At 49.5% G+C, this 9,462-nt stretch overlaps 1 protein-coding gene across 3 annotated transcripts in view; it reads left to right on the forward strand.

Annotated features, from left to right (window-relative positions):
• The first annotated feature begins 596 nt into the window (after positions 1-596).
• The window catches only part of LOC109320623 (inverted formin-2-like), a 62,717-nt gene continuing 53,851 nt past the window's right edge, over positions 597-9,462 (forward strand). For 2 of the 3 annotated variants that reach the window (XM_019550794.1, XM_019550795.1), the window contains exon 1: positions 598-694. The gene's annotated coding sequence lies outside the window, so the exon portion shown is untranslated. Of the gene's footprint in view, positions 695-9,462 lie in introns of all 3 variants that reach the window. The other variant, XM_019550796.1, reaches the window with a different exon arrangement.

Below are 9,462 nucleotides of genomic sequence, written 5' to 3' on the forward strand. Positions count from 1 at the left end.
GGCCACTGAGGGCACATCACTGATTACTCGGGACAACAACAAATAGCAAAACAGCGAGGGTCAGAGGTTCCAAAAGAGTGCCCTGAGGGGGGACGCCCAGCACAGCGCCCCGGGAGCCAGCCGACGCGGCCCGGAGACGTGAACAGGCGAGGGACCGCGCAGCAGCCCCCCGGGCTCCCCCCGCCGGAGCCTCCTTCCCGCTCGGCTCTCTTGCCCGTGGGGCGGCAGCCAGGACGAGGCTGCCCGGGGCGTCCTGGGGCTTGGTGGGGAGGGGGTCCATGAAAGGGGGCGGGGGTCACTCAGCCAGGACTGAGGAGGTGCTGGAGGGGACCTGAACCAGCCCACGGCAGGTCTTGCGTTTCACCGGCACTGATTCCTCCCCGCGCCCAGCCGCCTGTGCTCTCTGGACACCGCAGCGTTACTGCCTGCAAGCCTCGGGGTGGGGGGGGCTGGGGCAAACCCCCGCCAGACGTGCCCAGGAGAGGCTGGAGAAGCCGGGGCGGCGGTGGCTTAGGACTAGCCCCGGTACACCCCCGGCGGCCCCGAGCCCAGGCCGGGGGCGGCGCCGGGCGCGCCGGCTTCCACGTGGGATCTCCGGCGGCGGGCGGGGCTGGGCGAGCGGCTGGGTCGGGCCGGGGCTGCTGCGAGGCAGACGGGCGAAGTGATCGCGGCGCCCCGCGGAGGAAGGAGCCCGGTAAGAGCCTCGCCGTCCTCCGCCGCCTCCGCTCGCGGCGGCCCCCGAGCATCTCCCTCACAGCGCCGGAAAACTTCGGCCCCAGGCGGCTGCTAGCGGGGCTGGGGCTGGGCTGCTCCTTGGGCAGATGCACCGCAGCCTCCCCGGACGGCTCCGGGCTGGGCTGAGCTCAAGGCCGGTGTCTGCCCTGCCCTGCCCTGCCCCGGCCCGGCCGGACTACAGGAGGCCGGGGCGCGCGCGACCGTTGGTGGCGGGGGTTGGGGGGAGGGGGTGCAGCCGCGTTGGTGTGAGGACACGGGCACACGAGGCGCTTTGGGGGAAATGCGATGTCTTTTATTCGAGCAACTCGGACAAACTGGGCTTTGCAAGCTTTCGGGGCACAACCACCCTCCTTCAGTACAGGCTCTCCTTCCGCCTGCAGAAGGGTGTTTGTGCCCAAAAGCTTGCAAAGTGCAGTTTTTCCAGCTGTCTAGTTGGTCTCTCGCAAGATGTCTACACAAAGCACCTTGTCCCGTGAGGATGATGGTGCCAGAACAGAGCAAAGCCTGCCCGGGTGGAGCTGAGGCCAGGGACTGGACTGAAAACTAAACGGCTCAGCTGGGCAGTGTGTTCACCCCCGCCTCGCCTCCCTCCTCAAAAAAGACCCTGAAAGCAGGGGAGAGGCAGCTGTAGAGCTTTGCTAGAAGCCGCCTGAAGGAAGCTCAGGGAAAAGAGCGCAGAAATAAAGCTGAGCCTGGGCTTGTCTATGGGCGGCGCAGCGGGGCAGATTTCCGCCAGGTGTGTCTGAACTGGGCTGGGCAGTGGACGAGACAGCCCAGGAAAGTGGCAGGCTCTCCATCACGGGAGGTGTTCAAGAAGAGCTTGGATGATCCTGGCATAGCTGTGCCCGTGTTCTGCTGTGGATACTCCCCATGCTTCTGGGCTTTGCTGGTTGCCCTTAGCCTTGCTTTCTGCTCCATGTGTCAAGGGTGTTTTTAGGCATTCCCAGAGGCACTAGGTGTTGGCTACAGCCAAGGCTGGGACCTTCGCCTGGGGTGTCCCGGTGCTGCTGCTGAAATCAAGGCCAGAGGTTCCTGGCTAGGGAGTCTTGCCCCTCTGCTCAGTCAAACCAGTCACCATCTTTGGACTCAGGAAGGCATTTTCCCCCAAGGTCAGATCGGTTCGGACTGCGGGGGCGGGGGGGTTGCTTTTCTCTGTAGCGGGGGGTATGGCCCTCTATCCAGGATCTCTTGAGCATGGTAAGTTGATAATATTTCATGCAAGCAGGAGGTTGGCTGCTGTGGTTCCCCTGCTTTACCTGTGGCAGGTTAAGGTGTTAGGTCCATGCTGTGTCATGGTTGAGGGTCATCTTTTATCAAGATTAGGTGACAATTTGTATAGGATGGTTTGGCTGGGGATGATCCTGCTTCAGATGAGGGTTGAACTAGATGACCTCTGGAGGGTGTTTTCAGCCTGACCTCTCTTTGATTCTGTGAAAAAAGGGACTGTTTGAGCCTAGCTGAGAATCACTGGGCTAAATGGAAGTAAAGACTGAATGGCATCCTGTTGCTGTCTGGAAAGTGTGTCCCCTCTGGAACAGGGTGCATCATACTGATACTGGAGTATGGGGAAGTTTCCACATATGCTCCCCAAGAGAGATCAGTAGATGTACCACACTGACTGTATACTTGAAAGACTGATTTTGAAGGAGGGCATCTTGTCTGGCAGTTCAGAGGCAGGTTCTCCCCAAACCTGTCCTCCTGCACATACATGGAACAGGTATTTCCCATACTACTTTTTTTTCCAGGATGCTGGCAAGCAATATGGAAAGAGAATCTGCAGCATCAGCAACCAGAGCAGAGTTCCAGGGTGTGAGAACTCCCTGAAAGCAGGATTTGAGGGCAGCAAAAGCACTCCAAATACTACCCCTGGGTCTCAGTTCTCAACATTTCATCATCATCTTTAGGAAGCAGGGCTAGGAACGGAAATTATACAGTTCAAATCTGTAACACAGCCAAAGTTCAGTACAAAATGGCCAAAACCACTTTCAAAATGGCCAAAACCAATTAAAGATAAACCTGGATGGATGTAGTATCAGACTTAACTGATTTAAGTTGGTTCATTGAATTTCTGTCTCAGATGCCCTCCAAATCCAAGTTAACTCACTGTCCCCCAGCATCCCAGGATGCTTTGCACCTCTCCCACAAGCCCCACCCTCCAATGGGTAGGTTAGCCTTGGCCCAAGGGAGGTGTACTTTAGTACCCACTGGCTTCTGGCTTGGCACGTGGCTGCATTTCCAGAATGAAAAGTAAATGTCTGTTCACTTGCTTATCGGTTCAGTCTGCGCAGCTTAGACTAACCTGCAAAGACTGAATTGATTCAGCCTCGGGCGTTTTGATGGTCCGGACTTAGCCCATGTGCGCCTACATGTCTATGATCTGATGTGGCAAGTAATTTCTCTAGGTGGACAAAATCTAATCTGAGAACCACAAACTATCTGGTTTAAGCTAAGCAATGCTTAGGCTATGGACCTGTTGGCTAAATCAGTGCTGGGATAAAATGAAGTCAGTGGAGTGACAGTAAGGGTGAATTTAGCCAATTGCATTTGCTTGGACGCTTGATACTTGTCAACTTGCTCAACCCTATATGATCCTCGCTGACTGCTTTCACCATTATCTAAAGGTTGGTAAGTGCTGTCTCACAAGACCTAAAATGGACCACATAGGTGCAGAATACCAGAAAAATTATTTCTGAGTCATGATAAATTAATGAATCTAGCAGTGGCAATCATCCAAGGGTCTTCCTTGGCAGGGATTAATTTTCAAATCTTACAAAGCTGTTGTGAAAAAGGTCACAGCAACACAGGACTAGAAGGGAATACTTGGATCATTGAGTGCAGGCCCCTGCTATTGGATTTTTTCGTAATCTGATCAAGCAGCACTAAGATTTGGGGCAATGAGGGAAAAGAACAGCTACTGGAACATTATTCCTGAAGCTGTCTTCCCATCTCCAGACTAAACTTATTATTAATGGTCTGTTTATGCCAAATTGTTCATGTGCCAACATTGTCTGTTAGCTTAAATAGCTCTTTTTCTCTCTCTTGTTTTTTCCCAGATGAATTCATAAATAGCTGGGCAAATGACAGGGAGCTGAGCAAGCCAAGCTCCTTTAATCTCCTCTCCGTTTCCTAATCATCCTAGATACCCTCCTCTGTAACTGCTCCTGCTTGAATCCTTCTTCCTTGAGCAGGGATAAACAGACTGTACCGAAATCTAGCTGAGGTCTTACTCATGCCTTGTATAATGGCATTAATGCTTCCTGATCTCTGCTGGAAATACCTTTTCTGATACACCCAAGATGGATTTTTGTCTTTTTCGTAGCCTGATTACATTGGTGGCTTATGGTTATCCTGTGCTTGATGGACTCAGCCAGGTCCTTCTTGTCTGACATTTCCAGCTTTCAGCAAAAACTCTTGCTCTTAGTTCCCAAGTACATGGCTTTGCATTTTGTGCTAGTAAAGTCTATCTGGTTTCTATTACTCCAGGCCTCAAGGTCATCTAGTTTTTCCTGTCTGATCTCTCAGGCCTCATCTGCAATGCCTCTGCCCGGATTCTTGTCATCAGTAAATTTTATTAGCCCCTTTTTACTTTTTCAGTGAGACATGCTAATGAAGAGATTAAAGATGATCAGTCCCAGGACCCATCCTAGTAGCCTTCCACCAGGCAGATGCTTCCTCTTTCAGTATTACCCATTTCCCCCTCCTCTTTAGCTAGTTCCCTACCCACCTTTACATTCTAGTATTAGTCTCGATCTGCTCCAGTTCATCTGCTTGTTTTCTCTGTGGTGCTTTATCAGTAAATACTGAAGCCCAGATAAATTGGATCTGCCACATTTCCTGTGTCTAGAAAATTCATCATCATATCAAAGAAAGATGTATGTTTAGTGTGGCAGGATCTGTGTTTGGTAAACCCATGCTGCATTTATCTGATATTCCATTTCTCTCAGTTTCTTTATTTTTTTCTTCAAAATATTTTACTATGTGCTGTGGACAAAAGGTCATTTTCCCCACCATTATAAAACAGCCACCCCAAGATAGAAGAAGCAAATTGTCCAGCAGTGGGTAACAACACTTCAGCAGGCAAGAAACAACACTTTATACAATTAAAGTCTTTGGTGAAACTGTAGGCAGCATTTGAAACTGGCATTCCCTTTCCAGGGATAACATCTCTGTTGTAAAGGCTATGGGATCTATTAATAGTAGTTCAGGAGAGGTTACCATCTACTGCAGGGATGGGCAAAATGCAGCCCACGGGCCAGATGTAGCCCACCAGGCCATTCTGTCCAGCCTGCGGGGGCCCCTAAACAATTTAGAAAATTAATATTTATTTGCCCCTGGCTGCCTGTCACACAGCCCTCGATGGCTTGCCAAAACTTGGTAAGCAGCCCTCCGCCCAAAATAATTGCCCGCCCTGACTACTGCAGCATCAAAGCCACTTCATGCAGGATGCAAATGGTCCATGGAAGTCTAACATTCAAGTACTGGACAGGACCGATACTGGCTAGGCTGTTAGATTCAGCAGCAGCGCAGCACAAGGTGCTTTGACTGGGACCATTCTGAGCACCACAACAGCGGAAAGAGATCTCGGAGTCCTGGTTGACACAAAAATGAATGAGTCGCCAGTGTGATGAGGTAACAAGGCTAAACGCGCTCTTTCTTGCATCAGCAGGAGTATCACCAGCAGATCTAGGGAAGTGATAATTCCCCTCTATGCAGCGTTGGTGAGGCCGCAGATGGAGTGCTGCATCCAGTTTTGGGCACCGCACTTCAAGAGGCATGTGGATAATCTTGAGAGGGTTCAGAGGAGGGCTGCTCGTATGGTTGAGGGCCTGCAGGTGAGACCCTATGAAGACAGACTGAGGGACCTGAATCTCTTCAGCCTCTGCAAGAGAAGGCTGAGGGGCAATCTTGTGGCTGCCTACAATCTCATCGGGGGGGTCAGCAGGGAATAGGAGACACTCTGTTTACCAGGGCGCCCCTCAGGGTTACCAGAAATAATGGCTACAAACTGAAGGAGAACAGATTTAGATTGGACATAAGAAAGAAATTCTTTACGGTAAAGGTTGCCAAAATATGGAATGGGCTTCCAAGGGAGGCGGTGCTTTCCCCTTCCCTGGAGATGTTCAAGGGGAGATTAGACAGGCATCTGGCTGGGGTTACTTAACCCCAGCGCTCTTTCCTGCCTGGAGCAGGGGGTTGGACCTGATGATCTACCAGGTCCCTTCTGACTCTAGAAATAAATGAAATCTGAGTGCACATAGACACAGGTAGGCATAATCCACGCTATGTTTTGCATTATTTTTACCTGAATGAGAAAACATGTTAAATATACGTAAACACTAGCTATAGCTTTACAGCAAGACATCACACTATTGTAACTTTGTGGAGGTTCACCACTTCTTACAACATTATCAAAATATTTTCCCAGTCATTTTCACACTACAGTATATTATGATCCCATAAGTGCTAGAAATAGAACACAAGTTTAACTGTTCCTCAGCATCACATATGTGCAGGCATTTCTTACAAGGATGCTCATGAGTGTTGTGCTACTGATTATTGACTTTGCCTCATAAGGTGGACCAAAGAATGCTGAAAGCAGAAAATAATGCATGGATTTTGCAAACGTTTCTTGGGTCTGTGGCCTAATGAGCCCAACACATACTTAGAGAACTAGATCAAGGGGAGAGGCGTCTGATTGCAATTTGGGTGCTGACATTATCTCTTTAATTATAGTGAACTAGGCTGGCATTGTTTCTAGCAGCTTGGCTGTGAGTGTGGGTATAGGGTTTTGAGACAAAGTTCCAGTTGTTCCAGTTGAGGAGCTATGCTGCCAGCATAGTAATGAGGAGCAACAACTAGAACAATACTGCAGAAGAAGGCCACAGTTTGCTGGTGTGACTTGGCTGAGCACATAGAGATTCTGGGAGTAGGCCATGCAGCATCTGTTTTCCTGGGAAAGGGAGTGCTGTATAAGAGACGCTTCATAATTGCTTCCAGATGCTGACAGCAATATATGAGTAGCCAGCTTTATGGCGCTGAATGTAGAAAGAAGTACAGAAAGCGTGTGTGTATTCATCAGCTGTTGAGTCATAGCATATGATACACCGGAGTTACTGCAGTTGAAAGTAATTGGTTGTATTAAATGTGGTAGATGAACATTTGTTGCAGTTTGTCACCATAGCCTTTCATTCCTGCAGAAAGTTCGGAAGATGGAGGTTCTTGCTGGTTATGGGTATAATAATTTTCCTACTTTATGTAAATGACAATATTGTTTACAAGCTCAGCCACTGAGCTGGTCCCCAAGTCGCTGGTCTCTGCGTGAATCATGATTGATTGATTGGTAACTGGGAGCACAGCAGCTCAGCAGCTAGGCCTGCAGCAGTGTCTCCCCTCCCCGCCCCAGGACAGACACAGTCAGTCCCCCCCCAAACCCCTGCACCGATCTCCTTGAAATTTGGCAGGCTTTGTGGCCTCAGTAAGAGCCACCACCCCTGCAGTTTTGACCCCCTCCCCATGGTGTAACACACAGCCATGACATATGTTTGGTTTTCAAGAATGTGGGGTACAGTTCCCAACAAACCCCTATACCAATCTTCTTGAAACTTGGCAGGTTTCATGCTCTCAGCAGAGGCGACCACCCCTGCAAGTTTCATCCAAATTGGACAAAAAAACAAAGTTATAGATATTTCATTGATTCCCCATTATACCCTATGGCCGGATCTCTGAGGCGGCTCCGAAGCTTCGGCCAGATCGAGGCAGAAACCCGGTCCGGGGCTCCCAATCGGATCGTGGCCATCCGAAGCGGCCAGATCTGAAGCTGGACTGGATCGCTGCCAACTTGTACAGGCCTAGTGAGTGGCTTCAGCAGTCAAGAGACCATCAAAACATCTAAAGCACAGTCCAAGTAATCTTTACCACCTCCATCAAAAATGATGTTACTCAAATAACACTTCAGTTTAACAGTTGCTGCAGGGCTGTCAAATAAAGGGTTATTGTGAGGACTGATATCATCAGGTGGTGCTGCAACATACGGACTCCCAAATTCAGTTTCTTAATACACAAGGATAGTTTTGTCCTGGATGCAATGCTGGTGGTGGAAGCTGTTGGGTCGCTTGAGATTTTTTTGTGTGAGGAACCTGAGAAGCAGCAGCAGAATTTACTTTCTGCTTTGGTGTCTAAGTAGAGTCAAACCTTTTGATGTTCTCAGTCAGTTTTTGGTGATGGGAGGAGATTCTTGAGGAGAGAGAGTCACATTAATTCTCCAAGCAGCCATCCCACAAGGTCATGGATATCTGCTCCTGCTTGATATGTGCTGAAGTGTCGAAACTTCAGCTGACCACTGTGTTTGGGACTTGGAAAGCTGAACCATGTTTAATGATCAAGGACAGCAAACTCAAAGGAGAGGAATTCCTCCAAGGAAGGTGGGGAAAACACAGTCCTGAAAACCAGGAATACGCCTATAATTAGATTTCATTTTAAAGGTTGAACTCCCTCTCATGAAGTGAAGGAACAAGATGGTCCCTGGCACTTTGAGAGGTCATAGTGGATGAGGAAAAGGTGGAGGAAGACTTCTCCTAGTCCTTGCATAGCCATTTGAATTAGGGTATCATATTCCCTGCATCCAGTCTGAATCCCTTTCTAATACATGTCATTCCAACGAGGACAAGGAAGAGATAGACCCTCCTGCTGCTTCCCCTTCAAGCACCCCTTGAATAGGTGGTGCTACTGTAAAGCATGTACAGCCAAGTGAGCTTGTATCTGCAGCAGACAGTCTTTCCTGTAGATGCCACAGGGTTGGGTGGCTCCTCACCACTTCAAACATAGGCTGAGCTTGTGTGACCCAACCCGTGTTGCTCTTCAGGGAAATGAATGAAGATGATGTTTACTTAGCTGAGCCTGCCTGTTTGTCTTCCTGGAGCTAGGAAATAACTATGTTAACATTGCACATAAATAAATTTATTTATTTTTAGGGAGGCAGCTTTCTCTGTTTTCTCTTCCACATTGCTGCTATCTATTTGCAAACCAGCTTCTGCTTCTTTGGCTTGGATAGCACTCTCTCTTCTGTCGAGTCATACAGAGCCCTCTTAAGAGGGGATGCCTGTTAGTCTTTTTGTTAGTCTCCAGATGGAAGTGGTGTATAGGCTTCTAGAGCACAAGGTAATTGAGGTTAGTACTCCATTGTCGTCTTGAGCTCGGCAGGCAGAGGCTCTCCCCAGTAGATACATTTTTATAGATGTCAGTAGGGCTGTGCAAACCTTCAGTCCGTGATTTGAGTTGGCAGAGATTTGGCCCGATTCACTGGCCAAATCCCTGAATCCGAATCAAATCAGAGGACCTTTAGTCTCTCTGAATTGAATTGGAACCCTCCGAATCAATTCAGAGAGATTTGGAAAGATTTGAAGATTTGGACACAGACACAGCTTTAAATGTTTCTTCTACATACCTCTAGGTAGCAGGGGCCTGTGATTACTGTGATGCTGGGGCTCATGGAGTGTCCCACAGAAGTACAGGGGGCTCCCCAGCACACTTGGCAGCAGACCTGGAAGTGCTTCTGGTCTACTTCTGGGTCTGCAGGGGAGCACACAGACCCCCGGCTCAGCAACTGGTGCCTCTCGGGTCTGGGGGGTGCACCCGGGGTCCCCCCGTGGCCAATCGCTGATTGCTTCCCAGCAGACCTGGAAGGGGACCAGAAGTACTTCCAGTCTACTTCTTGGTTCGCTGCCAAGC

This window comes from Crocodylus porosus, unplaced genomic scaffold (genome assembly GCF_001723895.1).
Source record: "Crocodylus porosus isolate Cpor-Errol unplaced genomic scaffold, CroPor_comp1, whole genome shotgun sequence".
Taxonomy (NCBI): domain Eukaryota; kingdom Metazoa; phylum Chordata; order Crocodylia; family Crocodylidae; genus Crocodylus; species Crocodylus porosus.